The sequence below is a fragment of the Rousettus aegyptiacus genome, unplaced genomic scaffold (assembly GCF_014176215.1).
Source record: "Rousettus aegyptiacus isolate mRouAeg1 unplaced genomic scaffold, mRouAeg1.p scaffold_m13_p_9, whole genome shotgun sequence".
NCBI lineage: Eukaryota > Metazoa > Chordata > Mammalia > Chiroptera > Pteropodidae > Rousettus > Rousettus aegyptiacus.
The window spans coordinates 24,187,952-24,206,407 of NW_023416312.1; the positions used below are offsets into that span (position 1 = coordinate 24,187,952).

At 36.6% G+C, this 18,456-nt stretch overlaps 2 pseudogenes; both read right to left on the reverse strand.

Annotated features, from left to right (window-relative positions):
- Positions 1-343: 343 nt before the first annotated feature.
- LOC107516649 lies at positions 344-1,570 on the reverse strand (annotated as a pseudogene).
- A 10,601-nt stretch (positions 1,571-12,171) lies between these two features.
- On the reverse strand, positions 12,172-12,290 carry LOC118607916 (annotated as a pseudogene).
- Positions 12,291-18,456: the final 6,166 nt, after the last annotated feature.

Genomic DNA, 18,456 nt, shown 5'->3' on the forward strand with positions numbered 1-18,456 from the left:
CAATACCTATACTCTCATCTGGAAGAATCAAGGAGGTGGAAGACATGTTCATGATCCACACGAGGCATCAGAACTCAGAGAGACATTTTACGTACTAGATTACTGGTTTCTTTTTTTTTCTGTGTCCCATTTGGATTGTTTACAGAATGCCCAACATAGAACATGATCACTTTCGCTAACCAATGTTACCATAAAAAAAAAGAACATGATCGCAAGTATTTGGTTGTGCAAATACCTTTAATATGAGGGCTAGGTGGAAGGCCATGGGAGGAAGGGAGCAGAGGGGGGATCATTTTATGAACTATATAGATGTCTAACCAATATACTATATACTTGAAACTAATTTAAATAAATAAATTAAAAAAAAACAAGATAATGCTTAAGGACAAATGGGAGACATGATTTTCCTTAAATAAACAGTTAAGCACAGGCCCGTCCTACAGGTATCGGGGGACTATGTCTGCGTGGCAGAGCTGCTGGCCTGTAGACCCTTGAAAGGTCAGGAGTCCCCCAACTCTCCCCCACCCCACCTAACCAATGCACCGAGTCAGGGTACCGGCGACCACAACAAGCCCTCTCTAGAGCCCCTAGTCCTCTACTCATGATGTGTCAGGACCAGGATGCCGGAATTTCTGGAACATCAGTGGCCTGCAGGAGTGAACATCCTGGTCCCCGTGTCTAGGCCTGGAGACGCGCCTAGATGACTTTCTTCAGCTCATCGTACAGGACCAGCATGAAGGCGCCGCCCATGCCCCTGAGGACTTTGGACCAGATACCCTTGAAGGCCTTATCTTCCTTATCTTCCACCAGTCGATGGTCCCCCCGTACATGATGTTGGCTCCTTTGCGCCCCGACTGCATCATCATCCGCTGCCTCACAGTGTCAAAGAGGCAGGAGACCACACTGGCCATGGCCGTCACTGCCTGGGCAATCATCCAGCTTACCACGATGTTCGTGTTCTTGGGGTCAGGCAGCATGCCTTCGGCGGTGTTGTAGACGCCAAAGTAGGCAGCCCAGTAGATGATGATGTCCTGCACGGGGACACTGAAACCCTGGTACAGCCCCAGACTCCGTCGGACTTGGTGATCTTCACTAGTCACTCAGGCGTCTGTACGCCCGCTCAGTGCCGGACTTCCCCACGTCAGCCATGGGACGAGTTCTGGCGAAATCCAAAGGATTTCTGAGCAGAGCAAAATGGCTCGGGCAGCAACGTTGGAGGCCAGGTCGCTTGGAAAGTACCTCCAAAACTGTGTGTGCTTCTCCACACCCCCTAGGAAGATCTGCTTGTACTTGTCCTTGAAGGCAAAGTTGAGGACTTGCATTGGAAAGTAGCAGATGACTTTGGCCAGGTTGCTCCTCCAGAAGGATGGTATACCCTGCTCCTTAGGGATGTGCGTGATGTAGTCCAAGATGCCCTTGTGCTGCTTGTCAGTGTGATCTGCTTACTGGTATGTTGTACCTGCAGCAGCAGCTTGACCCGCTCAATGGGGGCCATGGCCGTCTTGGAGATGGCAGCAGTGATGTCTCCCACCAGGAAATCCTTGTCGAAGGAGATAGCCAGCACGGTGTCTCAGCCCACATAGAGTGGAGCCCAAGGGTAGGTGCCATGGGCTCAGTGCTGCTGCCACAGGGATCAAAAGGCATCACTGGTTTCTTATAAAAGAATATGTAAATCCAGGAACAGTCAGATGGAAAAGATGCATAGGGCAAAGTGTGGGGAAAAGGGGAGGAGCTTCCATGCCCTCTCCAGGCAGGCCATTCTCTGCATCTCCACATGTTCACCAACCTGGAAGCTTTCTGAAACTTGTCCTTTTGGATTTTTATGGAAGCTTCATTATAGAGGCATGATCAATTAACTCATTGGCCATTGGCCATCTATTCAACCTCCAGTCCCTTTCTAGTCCCTGGAGATCAGGGTGTGCTGGGATGTGTGTGGGATGTGGGCTGTAGGTAGATGGGACTGAAAGTTCCAATCCTGTAATCACTGGTTGATTCCCCTGGCAACCAGCACCACTATCCTTAGTTTACCTAAGAGCATTCCAAAAGTCATTTCATTAATATAATAAGACACCTTTATTATGCTTATCACAAGAAATTCCAAGGATTTTAGCAGCTGTGAGCCAGGAACCATGGACAAATATGAAATATAGATGAGAAATATATTTTGGTCATCTGAATGACCAAATACATATTTCTTATAAATCACAATATTGCAAGTTCTTAATCCAGAGTCCCCACTTAAGGTAGTGTTGGTTTGAGATCCAGTTTTAATTTTTTCCATTTGGCATGCCAGTTTTTTTCTCAACTTATACAGGTGATTTCCAAAGCCTTGGCTCTAACATGAGTTTGAAAAAAGAAATCTCTTAATTAGAATTTGAACTTTTAATGCAAGTATGGCAGACATACATACAAGTTCTCAAATCATAAATGATTTGATGAATTTTCAAAAGGAAAACACCCTGAAACAACCTTGCTTGTACTCCAGAAGCCTTCCTGTCTCTTTTCATTCACTATCCATCATAGATTAGTTTTGCTTTTTTCCCCTTCATATAAATCATCCATAATGTTCTCTCTTGTATCTGGAATTTTTCACTTGATATTATATCTGTAAGATTTATCCATATTGTTGTGTCTAGTTGTAGTCTGTTCTCATTGCTGTATAGTATTTCATTACATCATTATACCACAATTTATTCATTCTACTGTTGATGGACATTTAGGGAGTTTCTAGTTTGGGGCTATAAAAAATAATGCTGCTGTGAAACTTGTACACATCTTTTCATGAACTTATATATACACTTCTACTGGGGCATAGGGTATGCATATGTTTAGTTTTAGTAGTTTCTGCGAGTTTTCTAAAGTGGTTGTACCAATTTACAGTCCCACAGAATGGTATGAGAGTTCTGGGTGTCTCACATCTTTGTTAATACTGGGATTTTCCATCTTCATTTTAGCCATTCTGTTGGGGGTATATTGGTTTCTTATTGTGGTTTTAATTGGCATTTACCTAATCTTAATGGAGTTGAGTGCCTTTTCAAATATTTACTTGCCACGTGAATATCTTCTTTTTTGAAGTATCTGCTCAAGACTTTTGCCCATTTTTCTTATGGATTGTCTGTCTTTTTCCTATTAATTTGCAAAAGTTCTTTATATAGCCTGCATATGAGTTCTTTTTCTGTTATATGTACTGAGAATATCCTCTCTCACTCTGTATGTTGCCTTTTCATTTTTTTAATTTCAAATAGTCCAATAGTGCTTTTTTTGTGTTTTGTTAAAGACATTTTTGCCCACAGGTAGCCATGAAGATATTTTCCTCTAAAAGCTTTATTATTTTACCTTTTATATTTAGTTCTGAAATTCTTTTGAAGTTAATTTATATGTATGGTGTGAGATAGGAATCGAGATTCTTTTTTTCTCATTTAGATATAAAATTAATCCAGTACCATTTATTTAAGACTATCTCTACCCCACCCCCCCCCCCACACACACATTGCACACCAGTGTCACACTATCACAAATCAGGTGGTGTGAATGTCTGTCTACTTCTGGATTTTCTATTCTTTTCCATTGAACGGTTTATCTATCTATCTATCCTTGTGCCAGTACCTCACTGTATTCCTCAGAGAGGGCTTGTCTATTTTTGATTAAGTATCTAATTCTTAGATACTTTGTAGTTTTGTGGCTATTATAAATGATGTTTTATTTTTGCTACATTTTATAGTTTCTAGTTATTTCTGGAGGTAAAGAACTGCTACTGATATTTGTAGGCTGATTTTCCAGTTGGAAACCTTATGTACATCTCCTATCAGAGTTTAAAGCTCATTGGTTGTATTTTTATTTCTAGATAGATGAACATATCACCTGCAAATAGCGGTTCAATTTTTTTTCCTTCCACAAATAATACTTTTGTGATAGTTAAACTTATGTGTCAACTTGGGCTAAGCTTTGGTGTCCAGTTTTTTTGTCAAACATCAATCTAGATACTACTATGAAAGTATTTTTGCAGCTGTGATTAACACTGAAATCAGTAGACTTTGAGTAAAGCAGGTTACCCTCCATACTGTTAGTGGGCTGTATCTTATCCCTTGAAGGCTCTAAGAGAAAAAACCGACGTCCCCTCAACAAAAGGGGGGTTCCACCTTTAGAGTGTCTATGGATTTGAGCATCAACATCAGCTTTTCCTTGGGTCTCCAACCTGCCAGCCCGCCCTGCAGATTTCAGACTTTTCAGCCCCTAAAATTGCACGAGCCAATTTCTTAAAATAAATCTCTATCCTTATCTATTTATTTGTCTGTTTGTCTATCTGTCTATCTATCATCTATCTGTCTATCTATCTATCTATCTATCTATCTATCTATCTATCTATCATCTATCATCATCTACATCCTACTGGTCCTGTTTCCCTGGAGAACCTTGACTAATATAACCTCTTAATTATTTTCATTTCTAATATTGGCCAGAACTTCTATACTATATTAAACAGTAGCAGTGATGAGGACATCCTTTTCTCAGTCAGAATCTTAAAGAAATGTGTCTAAGTTTTCTCTAGGTTTTGATACATAACCTTTATTAAGAAAGCTTCTTTGTATCCCAGTTTGCTAGGTTTATTGATATTGAATCTGTGTTGAATTTCAGAGATAAAACTTTTATTATTATAGATTTTTTAAAAACCTGTTAAATTCAGTTAGCTAGTATCCTGTTTGGAATTAGTACATCTGTATTCATAAATGAAAAAGCCCTATAAGTATCTGTTTAAAAATGTGTCACTAACTCGTTTTAGAATTAAGATTATCTGGCCTCATAAAATGAGCTGGACAGCTTTCACTCTTTTTCTAATCCCTAGAACAATTTATGTAAAATAGGAATTAAGTATTTTGAAACTCACCTATAAAATCATCAAGGCCTAAAGTTTTGGGGGAGGGGATGTTTTTGACTACCATTTCAATCTCTTTATACTTGTTGACCTGGAATTAGTCATCTTCTTGATAAAATTTTGACATTTAAAAAATATTTCTAGGACTTTTTTTTATGTTTGTTTTCAATATTAGTAATGCAGAGTCATTGATAATACTTTAAAAATCATCCTTTTTGTATCTGTTGTTATTTCTTCCTTATCTTTCTATATTTTATGTACTCACATTTTCTTTTTTATTCTTGATAACATTTGCCAGAAGTCTGTCTTTTTAAAAGTCTTTTTATAGAATCAGCTTTTGACTTTAATAATAATGCTTATGGGTTTTGCTGCTGTTTTTTATTTCAGAGTTCTGTCAGGAATGAGCCAAGTATTTGCAGTTGTTTTCAATAATAATTGAATGTGCAAGATGAAGGTCAACTCCAGTTACAATGTATCAATAATTGGTAACTATATCTGTCACAATACAGTCTCACCAAAGCTGCAATTATTCTAGAAAGATAGTCAAATTGTTACCTTGGCCACAGTACATATATATCAAGAAACTGTTCACAGGAAAACATGAAAATAGAGTCGAATATTGGAATGACAGCAATATTGTTGATACATGCCAGGACTTGCCAGGACTTGCCAGGACTTTTAGTCTATTCAGCAAATGCACTTCCTTCTGCTTGGGAAGTACCATGAAATTCTGGCCAAAAATTTTTTAGGACCAATCCAGAGACAGGACTTTTTGATTGCAATAGGCTCCTTTTCAGAATCTCTTGATGTGCTCATCATTCTAGCTCAGACCCCTGCCCTCACATACTCAGACCTTCAATGGGCAATTTATAGCACAGGCATTGCAAGTCACTTATCTTTGGTAATGGTCTGCCTTTGCCTCAGTTGAATATAGAAGATTTATAGACAGGAACCTTAGCTCACTGTTGCCATCTTCCTTCATGCCCCCAGTTAAGTGGGCAGATGATAAAGCTTGTACAGTGTACTAAGGATGCTCTGAAGTAGATTACTAGAAAGATGAGCCATAAGACATGCCAGGTTTCTCACTGCCCAAAATGTCACACACTATTCAACTTTTACAGCCAGTCCTGCTGAATTACCATGGGATCATCCATCAAGAACAGTCTCAGCTGTCTCCACACAGATAAATAAGTATGTTGTCTGAATGCCATTCTGTCTATAACTATATTTCACTTATTTTTACCATCTAAGTTAGTCTTTGCTAAAACTTGTGGGATTAGGTCAAGGGTGGGGCTTGCTGCTAGAATAATTAATGCCAGGACTCTCAGAGTGTAGTTGGGTCATTGTGGCATTGTCCAATTGATCAATGGTAGAATATCTCTTCCAGTTATAACTTGAAGAAGACAGACTAATAGAAATGTCTCCTACATAGTCACTGATGTTGGGTCAATGCCACAATGACCCAACTACACTCTGAGAGACTCATGAGGATTGCTCAAAGCCGTGAGGATATAAGCAATAACTCCTCAGTCACTGCAACCATATATAGTATTTTAATTGGGTAGTCCCAAGAATACAACTGTTAAACAGTATGTCACAGGCCATGTTTCCTGAGAAACAGACCCTGAGACAAAGATTTCATGCAGGAAGTATATTGAGGAGTACTCCCAGGATCTACATAAGAAGGTCCTGAGGGATGCAGAATTGGGCAAATTTTAACTATGATAGGGTTGCCACCAAGGCCCAGAAGATCCCTGAAGGGTCTGAGCCCTGGTCACCATGCCATTTTAATACCAGGGTTGCTACATTTATCTATTTCCTACCAAAATTGGTCAGGGAAATACCAAGAGGGGCCCAAGATTATCATCTGAATGCCAAATATAATCCTTCTTATCTCCATTGTAAAAACACAGTCCTACTTCCTTGTGAAGATCAAGGTGAATTAAACTAACCAGGGAAGTGACTCTTCTTATAACATGCTCGTCTCTTAGAGCAAGGAGCCTAAAGTGACTGGGTAAAAGTCATAGCTTACATTTTAATAACATTTTTGCAGAGTCCCTAGTGGAAGAGTTACCCCATTGGGAATCAGAACTTCTAAGCCTGAAGAGCCAAGAGTTGTAGGACGAAAAGCACAAATTCCCCACATGGGTTATTGAGAATAATGGTAAATGAAGTTATGCTTACTTTCACCCTTTCTTACTGGACCCTTGTATTTTACTGACCGAGGACATAGCAGCATATAATTGTCATTAATTTAGGGTATATGCAACATCTTGAAGGAAGACAGAGTATCACTTTTAAGTTGGCACCTCAGCTGTGCATTTAGGCCAGCAGCTTCTGGGTGATTCAGCATGTGATAGGACCAGTGGATATCCTTTACTGTACATCCTTTATCACAAAGTGGATACCTCAGTCTAATGAAATGTTGTACGAGATTCCATGTTGATGGATCAAACATTCTGTGAGCCCTCAAATAGTGGTGCTGTCTAAAGCCCTGTGGACAGAAAAGGTAAACCCTTATCCTGTAGATGTGTTGATCCCACTCAAGATGAATTTCTGCGCCTTTTAGTGTAAAAAGTGTCCAGTATAATCAGTTTAACACCAAGTGGATAGTTGTTCTTTTTGAGGAATGATGCTGTATTGGGGCCACATCACTGACCTCTGTTGCTGGCAGGTTGGACATTCAGAGGTGGCAGTAGTGTGATCAGTCTTGGTGAATGGGAGCCCATACCGTTGGGTGAATGCATAGCCACTATCCTTACTACATCCTTACTAACACCATGTATCCATTGCATCAGAACTGAGGTGCCTCATGACAGAGACTAGCTAACATCAACTTGCTGAGTCATTCTGTCCGCTTGGTTTTCTGGTTCCTCTTCTGTGGCAAACATGCTCTGGTGAGCAATAACATGTCACACAACAACAACAACAACAACAACAACAACAACGACAACAACAAAGGATGGCAGTTGGCTGTACTACAGCTCCACTCAATAGTGGCCTTGAAATATAGTGATGAGAGTAAAATCCTTCCATAAGGCAGAGCTCTGGGAAGTGCATCTAAATATCCACTTTGTGAAAAAATGGAAGTGGCCTATGGTTAGAATACATATGGACTCATGGGAAGTAGTGAATGCCTTAGCTGGTAGGTCAGGGACCTAAAGGAAAAAGATTGAAAGGTCAAGAACAAAGAGGTAAAGGAAAGAAGTATGTGGATGGACATATGGAGGTAAACACAAAGGGCACATATTAATGCCTACCAGAGCATATTTGCCACAAAAGGGGGGGGTGTTCTTGTGAAACATAGTCATCTGGTGGGCTTTTCAGCTTTACACAAAGCAACCCCTATATTAGTTTGCTCAGGCTGCTGTAACAAAATACCACAAACTGCACTTTTAGTTTCTAGTTCCTCATATAAGGAGCTTAGAATTTACCACTCTGTCCTAACAAGTAAAAAGCTGAACAGACTGAAAAATCTACAACCCTTGGATATGTAAGAGAGAGAGAGGACACAAGGCAAACTGCTATCCCCAAGATCAGAGACAAATAGGCAAATGCGTGAATTATAGCTTAAAAGAGCAGAGATTCAAAAGTGGAAACCGCTGTGGGAACCAGTTCCAGGGTGAGAAAACCTGAGTTGTAACTGATAAATTGTTGAAGGCTCAGTGTGGACAACTCCGAAAGATAAACACTCCAGGAAAACCCAGTCATAGGAAGACCCTCACAATTTTGTGAGTTTTAGCTCCAGGAGCTCTACCTGTTTCCCGCAATAAGTATCATAGATAAATTTTCTCATACTTCTGGCATGGGGAGGAAGAAAGGAACCATTTTGAAATATGTCAGAACACTTTATTCTTCACAAAGACTGTCTGCAGGAAAAACTAAACTAGAGCTTAACCTACTGAGGTATTATCAGAGCTTAATTGACCTGGGGGGGGGATATTCAACTCTAGCCAGCTCTGATCTTCCATATGGGAAAAGGGAAATAACCAACTCAAGCTTCTTCTAGCTTTCCATATGTAAAAAGGGAAATATCTAACTCCAGTCCACTCTAGCCATCTTGCCCCATCTAAGTAAGGATGGAGAAAAAAAATTAAGAAACACTTGTGAAGTTCACAGTTCAGAGGCTTGGGCTAAAAGACTGAGACCTAATCGTTGGACTGTGGAATACTGCCCCTCCCTCCACAAACTTACCACCTCATTACTAAAGACTAATTTATAGCAGTTCCTTTTACCCACTACATCATGTCCTGCTATTGAGAAAAATATTACAAACCCTATTAAAAAGTAAAACCACAATTAGAAGAGTCAGTGCAAGCATCAGAACCATATGTGTCAGGGATGTTGGAATTATTAGACTGAGAATGCAAAACAACTATGATTAAAATGCTAGGGCCACTAATTGATAAAGTAGACAGTATGCAAGAACAGATGGGAAATATAAGCAGATGAAAATCCAAAGAAAGAACCAAAAAGAACAAAAAAAAGGAGAAAAAGCACTGTAACAGAAATAAAAAATGCCTTTAGTAGGCTTGTTAATAGACTGGACATGGCTGAGGAAAGACTCTCTGAGATTGAGGATATATCAATAGAAACTTCTAATACTGAAAAGCAAAGAGAACAATGACTATATGTTTTTTTGTGTATTATTTTCTTAGCAATTGCCTTAGGGATTATAATTAACATGTTAAATTTATAACAGTCCAGTTCAGATAAATGCCAACTTAATTTCAAGGGTATATAAAACTTTTCTACTGTAGAGCTCTGTTACCCCTTATGTTGTTATTATTACAAACTATATATTTATGCATTATGTGCCCATGAACATAGATTTATAATTATTGTTATGTATGTCTTTTAAATACGATAAGAAAAAGAAGAGATACAAATAAAAAATACATATTACTGACTTTTATATTGATTTGTCTAGTTACCTTTACCAATGTTCTTTATTAACCTGAAGAACTCCCTTTAGCATCTCTTGTAAGACAGGTCTGTTGTGGCGAATTCACTCAGCTACTTTTGTTTATCTGGGAATATCTTAATTTCTCCTTTACTAAAAACTGTATCAATTATTTTTATTAGTTCTTTTAAACAAGAATTTATTTTGGAAGAAATTTAGAACACCTATTTTTGAGGATAAATTTTATTTGTGAGAGAGACCACAGAAATCAGGTAGGCTTGGAATGTCCTTCGTTTTTGAAGTATAATTTTGCCAGATATAGAATTCTTGGTTTGCAGGTTTTATCTATCTATCTATCTATCTATCTATCTATCTATCTATCTATCTATCTAGATTTTCAACAGTTTGAATATCCCATCTCACTGCCTTCTGGCTTCCATGGTTTCTAATGAGATATCAGCTGTTTATCTGTGTCTTAGTGCATTTGGGCTGCTATAACAGAATACCATATAGTGGATGGCTTTAAACAATAGAAATTTCTCATAGTTATGGAGTCTGTAAAGTCCAGGGTCAAAGTGCCACTGGTGGTGGCATCCAGTGAGGACCTGCTCCTGGTTCATAGTCGAATGTCTTTTTGCTGTGTCCCCACATAGTAGAAGGCATGAGGAAACTCTCTGGGGTCTCTCTTTTTTTATTTATTAATTTTATTAATTTTTGTTCATTTTTTCAAGCTTTATTTAATTATACAATTCAATGAGTTTTTTCAATTATAGTTGGCATACAATAATATATTAGCTTCAGTTGTACAGCATAGTAACTAGAGATCTATATAACTCAAAAGCAATCACCCCACAGGATCTAGTACCCCTCTTCCCCCTTACATATTTTCTTTACCACATTATAACTATTTTCCCAATCCTACACTCTATTTCTCCATGTCTAAGCTGCAACTAACCATTCGTACTTTTTAATTTCTTTGCCTTTTTTTGCCATTCTCCCCAACCTCCCTCCCATCTAGTAGCTCTCAAAATATTCTCTGTATCTATGAGTTTATTTCAGCTTTTGTTATTGTTATTGTTTATTTTGTTCTTTAGATTCCACATGTGTGTGAAATCATGCAACATTTGTCTTTCTTTATCTGATGTACTTATTCAGTGCAATATCCTCTAGGTCTATCAAGGCAATATCTTTTCCCATCCCCTTCCTTGCAGTTTCTGTGTGTCTTTTAATCTGAAATGAGTTTCTTATAGGCAGCATGTGTAGGGCTCTTTTTTTTCTTATCTATTCAGCCACTTTATCTTTTGGTTAGAACACTTAATTCTTTTCCATCTGAGATACTTGTTGATAAGAATGTAGTTATTGCCATTCTTATTCCTGTTTTCTATACATGTTTTTTCTTCTTAAAGAAGTTCCTCCAACATTGAAGTGCCAACAGCAACCAAGGCTCAACTATAATAAGAGGGTACACACAATCCATACAAGAGACACACCTGGAGCACCTGGCTCAGATGACCAGGAAAGACTGTGCTACTAGGACCTATAGCACATCTACTACACAAGGCCACTCTACTAAGACCAGAAGACATAGCAGCCCTACCTGATACATAGAAAGAAACACAAGTAGGCAGCCAAAATGGGAAGACAAAGAAACATGTGCCAAATGAAAGAACAGAAAAAAGCTCCAGAAAAAGAACTAAATAAAATACAGACAAGCAATCTACCAGATAGAGTTTAAAACACTTGGTATTAGGATGCTCAATGAACTTAGGGGAAGAGTAGATGAACTCAGTGAGAACTTTAGCAAAGAGATAGAAAACATAAAACTGGAGAAATAAAACAAAAAAGAACCAGTCAGAAATGAAGAATACAATAACAGAAATGAAGAATATGTTAGGAGTAATCAACAGTAGATTAGGTGAAGAATTAAAAGAATGATTTAGAAGATAAGGTATCAGAAAATACCCAATCAGAACAGCAACAAGCAAAAGAAATCTAAAAAAAATGATAGTTTAAGGAGCCTCTGGGACAACATCAAGCACACCAACATTCTCAACACAGGTATACCAGAAGGAGAAGAGAGAGCGAACATGAAATTGAAAACCTAGTTCAAAAAATAATGATAGAAAACTTCCCTAACCTGGTGAAGGGAATAGACGTACAAGTCCAGGAAGCTCAGAGGGTCCCAAACAAGATGAACCCCAAAAGGGCCATGCCGAAGCACATCGTAATTAAAATGTCAATGCTTAAAGACAAAGAGAGAATCTTTTTTTTAATATTCTTTTTTAAAATTTATTTTATTTTATTATTTTATTTTTTAGGCGAGGCAACCCTTGGTTGACCTCATAGATTGCAAGAAACTTGTCCGCTTACGATCCCTTATTTTTTAAGTTTTTTACACTTACAGCACCTAGTCTTCCTAGGTGATCTCCCATCCAAGTACTAACCAGGTCCGACCCTGCTTAGCTTGTGAGATCAGACGGGATAAGGCTTGTTCAGGGTAGCATGGCCGTAGACAAAGAGAGAATCTTAAAAGCAGCAAGAGAAAAGCAGTTAGTTACCTAGAAGGGAGCTCCCATAAGACTGATTTCTTAACAGAAACTTTATAGGCCAGAAGGAATTAGAAGGAAATATTCAAAGTGATGAAAAAGAAGGACCTACAACCAAGATTACTCTACCCAGCAAAGCTATCATTTAAAATTGAAGGACAGATAAAATTCTTTCCTGACAAGAAAAAGCTAAAGGATCTCATCATCACCAAGTCAGTATTACAGGAAATGTCGGAGGGACTTCTTTAAGAAGGTAAAAAAAAAGTAAATAATATGAATAATAAAAAGGCAATAACTACATATCTATCAACAATTACTTTATTTCTCTATCTATCTATTTATTTCTTTAAAAATTTTATTTTTTTATGGTGACATTGGTTAACAAAATTTAGTGTTTTGTTGTACACTTTAACAGTAAGGCATATATATATTTACTCTGTATGTTCACCTCCAATAGTTTGATTTCTTTCTGTCACCACCTATCCGACTCCCTGTACCCTGTCTACCTCTCTGCTCCCTCTACCCCATACCTTCTGGTAACCACTAGTCTATAGTCCATGTATGAGTCTCTGTTTGTTTGTCCTATTCATTTGTTGCTTTTAGGTTTATCTTTCACGTATTAGTGATATCATGTGATTTTCAACTTTTTCTGTATGGCTTATTTCATTTAGCATGATTATCTCGAGGTCCATCCATGTCGTCGCGAATGGCAGTAATTCATCTCTTATGGATGAGTAATATTCCATTGTATATACATATAATATCTTCTTCATCCAATCATCTATCATAGGACACTTCGGTTGCTTCCATGTCCTGGCCGCTGCAAATAATGCTGCTATGAACATCGGTGTGCAAACATCTTTTGGATATGGGGTTTCAAGTCTTTGAGGCAAATATCTAGTAAAAGGATTGCCAGAGCATATGCTAGATCAATTCTTAGTTTTTTGAGGAACCTCCATACTGTTTTCCATAGTGGCTGTACCAATTTGCAGTCCCACCAGCAGTGTATGAGGGTTCCTTTTTCTCCGCATCCTCTCCAACATTTGTAATTACTTGTCCTGTTGATTATAGCTATTCTAACAGGTGTGAGATGGTAGCTCATTGTGGTTTTGATTTGAATTTCCCTAATAGCTAGCAATATTGAGTATCTTTTCAAATATTTGTTGGCCATTTGTATGTCCTCTAGGGAGAAGTGTCTGTGCAGGTCCTCTGCCCATTTTTTGATTGGATCGTTTGATTTTTGTTGTTATTGAGTTGTATGAGTTCTTTGTATATTTTGGATATTAGGCCCTTATCAGAGGTTTTGCTTGCAAATATATTTTCCCGTTTGAATGGTTGTCTCTTTATCTTGTTGACAACTTCTTTTGCTGAGCAGAAGCTTTTTAGTTTGATGTAGCCTTATTCATTTATTTTAGCTTTTATTTCCCTTGCTTTTGAGGTCAAATTCATAAAATCCTCTTTAAGTCCAAGGTCCTTGAGTTTAGTTCCTATGTTTTCTTCTATGCATTTTATTGTTTCAGGTCTTATATTCAGGTCCTTAATCTATTTTGAATTAATTTTGGTGTGTGGTGATAGATTAGTCTAGTTTCATTCTTTTGCAGGTGGCTTTCCAGTTTTCCCAGCACTATTTATTGAAGAGGCTTTCCTTTCTCCACTGTGTGTTTTTGGTTTTTAAAATGTTAAAAATTATTTGCCCATATAAATACGGGTTTAATTCTGAACTCTCAATTCTGTTCCACTAGTCCGTGTGTCTGCTTTGTTGCCAATACCATGCCATTTTGATTACTGTCACTTTGAAGTATAATTTGAAGTTGGGCAGAGTGATGCCTCCAGCCCTGCTCTTTTTTTTTTCCTCAGGATGGCTTTGGCAATTCGAGATCTTTTGTGCTTCCATACAAATCTGATTATTTTTTGTTCCATTTATTTAAAAAATGGTGATGGGATTTTGATGGGGATTTCATTAAATCTGTATAATGCTTTAGGTAATATGGTTATTTTAACTATGTTGATTCTTCCAATCCAAGAACATGGAATGTCTTTCCATTTCTTTGTATCTCCTGCGATTTCTTTCAATAGGGCCTTATAGTTTTCATTATATAGGTCCTTCACATGTTTCGTTAGATTTATTCCTAGGTATTTTATTCTTCTTATTGCAATTGCAAAAGAAATTATTTTTCCCCTTCTTTTTCTGATGCTTCTTTATTAGAATATAGGAATGCTATGGATTTTTGAACATTGATTTTGCATCCATAAACTTTACTGTATTTGCTTATTGTTTCTAGTAGTGTTTTGTGGCATATTTTGGGTTTTCTATATAGAGCATCGTGTCATCCGCAAATAGTGACAGTCTGACTTTTTCGTTTTCTATCTGGATGCTTTTTATATCTTACTCTTGCCTGATTGCACTCGCCAGGACCTACAAAGTTATATTGAATAGAAATAGCAATAGTGGACAGTCTTGCCTTGTTCCTGACCTTAGAGGGAAGGTTTTTAGTTTTTCACCACTAAGTATAATGTTGTCTGAGGGTTTATCATATATGATCTTTATTATGTTAAGGTACTTTCTTTCTATACCAATTTTGTTAAGTATTTTTGTCGAAGGCTTTTTCTGCGTCTATTGATAGGGTGATATGATTCTTATTTTTTAATTTGTTTATGTGGTCTATCACATTAATTGATTTCCATATTTTGAACCATCCCTGTGCCCCTTAGATGAAGCCCACTTGATCATGGTGTATAATCTTTTTAATATGTTGTTGTATTCAGTTAGCTAGTATCTTATTCAAGATTTTTGCATCTGTGTTCATGAGAGATATTAGTCTATAGTTTTCTTTTTTTGGGTTATCTTTACCAAGTTTTGGTATCAGGGTAATATTGGCCTCATAAAATGAGTTGGGAAGTATTGCCTCCTCTTCGATTTTTTGGAAGAGTTTGAGAACAATAGGTTTTAAATCTTCTTTGAATGTCTGGTAGAATTCACTGGTGAAGCCATCTGGTCTTAAACTTTTACTTTTTGGTAGGTTTTTGATAATTATCAATAAGTACTTTAAATATAAATGCATTAAATACTCCAATCAAAAGGTAAGGTGGCCGAATGGATAAGGAAATAAGACCCTTATATATATATGCTGCCTATAAGAGACTCACTTCAGATCAAAAGACACACACAAGCTTAAAGTAAAGGGATTGAAAAAGATGTTTCACAAAAATGGAAACAAACAAACAAAAAGCTGGGGTAGCAATAGTTTTATACCAGACAAAATAGACTTTAAAACAAAGACTATGACAAGAGACAAAGACCCAATAATTCCACTTCTAGGTATTTATACAAAGAAACCCAAAGCACGACTTTGAGGGGACATGTAAACCATATGTTCATTGCAGCATCATTTACAATAGCCAAAATATGGAAGCAACTTGGGTGTCCATCAGTGGATGAATGGAAAAGAACAGGTGGTACATAGATACAGTGGAAATTACTCAGCCATGAAAAAGAATGAAATCTTGTCACCTGCAACAACATGGATGGACCTAGAGGGTATTGTGCTGCTTGGAATAAGTCTTACAGAGAAAGACAAATGCCATATGATTTCACTTGTATGTGGAATCTAGAGGACAAGATAAACAGACAACAGAAACAAACTCAGAGATACAGAGAGCATTTTGATGATCACTGGGTTGGGTGATAGGGGGCTGAGTGAAGGGGGAAGGGGCTTAAAAGGTATAAATTGGTAGTTACAAAATAGTCATGAGGATGTAGAGTATAGCATGGCAAGTGTAGTCAGCATTATTATGATAACTATGTATGATGCCAGATGGTTACTGGATTTATCAGGATGATCACTTCATAAGTTATATACATGTATAATCACTGTGTTGTACATCTGAAACTATTATAATATTGTATATTAACTATAATTGAATTAAAAATATAAAAATTTTAAAAAGTATATTGTCAACAATTTTATGCCAATAAATTAAAAAATTCAATAGAAATGGACAAATTTCTAGAAAAATAATACATGTATAAAAGATTCAAGAAGAAATAGAAAACCTGAATACTTATATAACTATTAAATAGATATAATACTTTAAAACTTTTTCATATCTCTCCTACTCGTCCAACCACATACACATACACACCATAACTACAAGCTTAGATGAGTGTATCCAAGAATTCTACCAAACATTTATAGAAGAAATAATACTAATATTACAAAACTCTTCCAGATAGTAGGAAAACAGGAATTACTCCTGTACTCCCCTGGTAAAGTCCACATTACCTAGATAGCAAATCACAATAAAAAATTATGAAAAATAAAAATTACAGGCCTATATTTCTGAAGAACATAGATACAAACTATCCTAAGCAAATATTAGCAAACTGAACTTAGTGATAGTACATAAGGGGGAAATAAAAGGATAATATACCTTTACCAGATAAGATTTAATTCAGAAATGCAGTTATTTTGATATAGAAAGTCAACCAATATAATTTGCCACATTAACAGAAAAAGGAAGGGATATCATACAATTCACTTCATAAATGCAGAAAAAATGTTTTATAAAATGTAACATTAATTTATTGATAAAAACTCTTAGCAAATTTCCTTATTTTGATAGAAGGTAACTACAAAATCTTTAGAGAAAAAACTATGCTTAGTTGCGACATGTAGAAAGCTTTCCTTTGATATCAGGAAAAGGATAAGTTTTCCTACAATGGTTCTAGATTTTGCAGCAAGTTAAGAAAAAGAAATAAAAGGTATAAAAACTAGGAAAGAAGAAATAATACTGTAATTATTTGTAGATGATGTTACTCAGTACCTAGAAGAGGAATTCCAAAATATTTCACAGATAAACTACTAAAATTAATAATTATCAAGTTTATGTATACAGGGTCAATATTTTAAAAATCAGTTGTACTTATATATACCAGCAACAGACAGAAACTGAAATTCGATGCCGTTTACAAATTTGATGCTAGGAATAAAAGTATCCAGGAATAAAATTTTTTTAAAGAAGCACAAGATATGCTGCAGAAAACTTAAACATTAGTGGAAGAAATTAAAGGAAAAAAGTAAATAAATGAGAAACATACTACATTCCAGAATTAGAAGGGCCAGTACTATAGAGATGTGAATATTCCCTAAACTGATCTTCAGATACAATGCAATCACAATCATAATCTGAGCAGGTATTTTTGTTTTCTGTTTGTTTGGTGAAACTTGATAAACTGATAGCAAAATTTTATGGAAATTCAAAGGGCCAAAAAGAGCTATGACATACTGGAAGAACAAAGTGAAAAGACTTGTGCTACTGCATATCAAGACTTATTATAAACTGACAGTAAATAAGACAGTATGTGGTTGGGAAAAAAGATAGAAAATAAACCAACGTGACATAATAGTGGGGCCAGAAACAAATCTTTGCATATATGCACAATTGAATTATTACAAAGTAACATTACAGAACGTTGGAGCAAGGATGGTCTTTTCAATAAAGGATGAAAGAACAAATACATAACTATATTTACAAAAATGAAACTTGGTCACTACCTCACACCATACACAACAATCAATTCCAGGCAGATTAGCAGATTAAGTACCTGAATGTAAAAGGCTAAACAATAAAGGTACAGAAGATAACCTATGAAAATGTCTTCATAACCTTAGGGTAAGGGAGGATTTTTTAAAACAGTACATGAAAAAGCACTGATTATAAAAGGAAAAGGTTGGTAAATGTGACCACATTAAAAATAAGATTTTATCTTCATTAAAAGACACCATTACAACAGTGTATAGGCAAGGCATAGGGTGGGGGTATATTTACATTTCATATATCTGACAAAAGCTTCTATTAAAGATATATAATTCCTACAAATCAATGAGCAAAAGATAGAAAGGCACAGTAGAAAAGTGGACAAGAGATTTGAACAAGCATTTCTCAAAAAAGTGCAAATAGATTTATAAAAAGAAGCTCATTCTTATTATTACTTAAAGAAATGGAAATTAAAACTACAACAATATACCATTACACGCCCACAAAAAATAGCTCAAATTTAAGAAAGACAATATTGTCTTTGCAAGGATATAGAACAATAGGAACTTTCATACACTGCTAGTGAAAAGGAATTT